A 4,156-nucleotide genomic window follows, 5' to 3' on the forward strand; every position below is an offset into this window, starting at 1 on the left:
CAAGCTAGTCTTGAACTGGCATCAACTGATCACCCGCCACAGCCTCCCAAAGTGCTGGAATTAGAGGCATGAGCCACTGTGCCCGGCCATGACTATTCATTTCTTTTTTTTTTTTCTCTTCTCAAGACAGAGTCTTACTCTGTCACCCAGGCTGGAGTGCAGTGGCGCGATCTCGGCTCACTGCAACCTCCGCCTACCGGGTTCACGCCATTCTCCTGCCTCAGCCTCCCGAGTAGCTGGGACTACAGGCACCTGCCACCATGCCTGGCTAATTTTTTTATTTTTAGTAGAGACGGGGTTTCACCGTGTTAGCCAGGATGGTCTTGATCTCCCGACCTTGTGATCCACCCGCCTTGGCCTCCCAGAGTGCTGGGATTACAGGCGTGAGCCACCGTGCCTGGCCGACTATTCATTTCTAATGAGATTCTGGAAATGGATCTGCTGGTCACAGACGACCTGGTATAACTTTGATACAAATGCGAGCTTCTCCTAACAGATTGCTTATTGTCTCCAACCTATATAATTGGAATTAGGAAAACAAGCTGAGCCCTTCTTTTAATATGAGAAAGCTGAGACTTTGAAGTGATAACACAGGTTGGGCTAAGCTAACCAGGATTTGAAGATAGCATGGTGGTGAAAATCATCATGATTTATTTATTTGAGAAAGGGTCTCACTCTATCACCCAGGCTGGAGTGCAGTGATGCAATCATGGCTCACTGCAGCCTCAACCTCCTTGGCTCAAGCAATCCTCCCACCTCAGCCTCTACAACACCCACAGGTGTGCCCCACCATGCCCAGATAATTTTTTATATTTTGTAAAGATGGGGTCTCCCTATGTTGCTTAGGCTAGTGGTCTCCAACTCCTGGACTCTAGCCATCCTCCTGCCTTAGCCTCCCAAAGTGTTGGGATTACAGGTGTGAGACATCTTTACTGTAGTATTCTACAGTTATGAGTGAGGTCTTCTTGCAACTGTGCATATTCTTCTTCTATCACTTGTCGACGTTAAAAGTTTTAACAGGAGAAGGGTAGTTTAACATGTAACCTTCAAGAGAGGCTTCACTGAGTATAACACCTATGTTTAGAGACCAGAGGTAGAATAACAATACCTAAATGATGAAATGAGGACCTAAGTCTAATGTGCCCACAAAAGAATATTGAGTACTAAAGCCCAGTGCTAATTCTTAACCCTGTGTTTTTTTAATTTGTTTTAATAATCTCAAATAACTAGGTATAATTAATGAACAAAGAGGCAATACTCTAAATAAGGCTAATTTTAAAACCACATTGTGCTTGATTCTACTTATCCCTGTGACCCTCGGGGGCTTACCTAATTCCTGGAAAAGTAGATGGAATTGCCTCTAGAATCTGAAATCTAAACATAACTAGGTTCCTTCTTAAAGACTATAGAAATGATACTGCAGAGATGGCCAGGGGGCCATTTCAAGATGTGAGATTTATCCTACAAAGTCATTGAACTAGTTTGGCAGGGAAAAGTTGCAGTCCTCTTACCGTAGTGATCCGCAGTGTTGGGCTAGTGAAAGGTCCCACTCTCCACCCTGGTTTGTGCTGCCACGTGTCTGGTTACCACAATGGCTAGGATGTTACGGTATGTAATGAGTTACGGCCACAGATGTTTGACATCCTGCATGGCACAGAACCCTGCATAAGACAGATGTTTCTACCTAAAATGTCAGTGGCATCTATCTTGCACAGAATTGAGGCCTGGAGGTTGAGAGGAGGTCAGTTTACATGCTGTTAGAATAATCCAGGCAAGCTGGGTGTGGTGGGATGCAGCTGTAGTCCCAGGTAGGAGGCTGAGGTGGGAGGATCGCTTGAGCCTAGGAGTTCAAGATCAGCCTAACCAACATAGGGAGACTCCTGTCTCTTAAAAAAAATAAAAAATACAATTAATAAAAGTTTAAAAAAAGAGAATAATCCAGACAAGAACTGATAATGGCCTATATTAAAGTAGGTGCAGTTTGGCTGGAGATCCGTGGGTGAGATTAAGAGCTGTTAGGAGGCAGATCGACAGGGCACAGTACCTGATTATCTTCTGTGGGAACTGTGGGGTGAAGAATGAAGTTTCCAGATTGCCAACCTGGATGTGGAGGCACATACTGACATGCGCGTGGGGGCAATTTGAGAAACCTAAGAGATATCCAAGAGTCAGTGGAGTTGGCAGCTCAGTATATGGGTCTCACAAACAATTCGGGACGGAGAGACAACTCTTTTGCCTTCTCTGTGTCCTTAGAAACACATAGAAGACAATCTACAAGATGCTTGCATCGTTTCTTAATATCTCATGTGCAAACTTCAGCTTGGTGACTGAGAAAGAGTTCACCTGCCCTGTCTCAGCCATTCCTCATTTCAGAATGTGTAACTAAAGACTGTTCTTCACAAGATTTTCCCATTATGAAAGTGCTTTACAAACGAGGAAGCAAATGTACCGTAAAGCATTAATATCGGTAACTGCAAGAGAAAGACAGATTTTGATAAAACTTTCCTCCAGAAGCAACTTAGTGACTGCTGATGACTGCTACTGTCTCCCTGAATATTTTGGTAGATTCAGAATAATGGGACTGATCTTCCTTAAAATGGCGCAAGATGGCCGGGCGCGGTGGCTCACGTCTGTAATCCCAGCACTTTGGGAGGCCAAGGTGGGTGGATCACCTGAGGTCAGGAGTTTGAGACCAGCTTGACCAACATGGAGAAACCCCATGTCTACTAAAAATACAAAATTAGCCGGGCGTGATGACGCACGCCTGTAATCCCAGCTCCTCGGGAAGCTGAGGCAGGAGAATCGCTTGAACCCGGGAGGCAGAGGTTGCAGTGAGCCGAGATCGCAGTGAGCTGAGATCGGACCTTTGCACTCCAGCCTGGGCAACAAGAGCGAAACTCTGTCTCAAAAAAAAAAAACAACAAAAAACAAAAACTGCACAAGTCTACATTGTATTCAGACATGCTCTTATTTAGAAGCTAAAGTCTACTTTGTGTGTGATACACATTCCTTTCCTCTCCCTGTTGCCTTTTGGGCATTGTTGCCTGCTAGCACATCTCCAGAGGGAGGGACGGAGGGACAAGTAGGGGAGGAGGGACTGGAGTTGCGAGAGGGTCAAACCTGCAGTCTCTTCCCGGTCACTCCTGTCTCCCCAGGTTGTGTATGTTTCAGTATCTTGGCTCTCTCTGGCTGGCTGCCTTCAGACCTTTCCTTGTGGGTATCTCTTATCTAACTGGAAAGAGAAAAAAATTCTTTAGTCCATTTTCATTTGTTAAAAAAAAAAAGACAGAAAAAAAATAGAAACGGCAAAACACTAGGAAGAGTTTCTTACACAGTGTGATGGTATTTTTGAGACAGAGTCTTGCTCTGTCACCCAGGCTGGAGTGCAGTGGCACAATCTCGGCTCATTGCAACATCTGCCTCCCAGATTCAAGCGATTCTTGTGCTTCAGCCTCCTGAGTAGCTGGGATTACCGGCGTGCGCCACCATGCCCAGCTAATTTTTGTATTTTTAGTAGAGATAGGGTTTCACCATGTTAGCCAGGCTGGTCTCAAAAATAAAATAAAATAAAATAAAATAAAAAGTTGGGGCAAGATGATCACAGCATCTTCACAGAGTTCACTCATTTGATTCTCACAATCTTATGACCCAAAGCGGTTTTCAACATCTTCATTTTACAAGCATGGAAAATGCCACGCAGGTTAGAGCAATTGCCCAAAGTTCTGCAGACGAGAAGACACAGCAAGAAAACGACTCCTTGCCAGGCGCGGTGGCTCACGCCTATAATCCCAGCACTTTGGGAGGCTGAGGCAGGTGGATACCTGAGGTCAGAAGTTCGAGACCAGCCTGACCAACATGGTGAAACCCTGTCTCTACTAAAAAATACAAAAATTAGCCGGACATGGTGGCAGGCGCCTGTAATCCCAGCTACTCGGGAGGCTGAGGCAGGAGAATCTCTTGAATACGGGAGGTGGAGGTTGCAGTGAGCCGAGATCACGCCATTGCACTCCAGCCTGGGCAACAGAGCAAGACTCCATCTCAAAAAAAAAAAAAAAAAAAAAAGAGAAAACGACTCCTCAAGCACTGCTCCACTACACATCCCCTTCCTGTATCTCTTTGGGTAGACAAAGACGCAGAGATGACATGACATCATATA

This window comes from Pan paniscus, chromosome 5 (genome assembly GCF_029289425.2).
Source record: "Pan paniscus chromosome 5, NHGRI_mPanPan1-v2.0_pri, whole genome shotgun sequence".
Classification (NCBI taxonomy): Eukaryota; Metazoa; Chordata; class Mammalia; order Primates; family Hominidae; genus Pan; species Pan paniscus.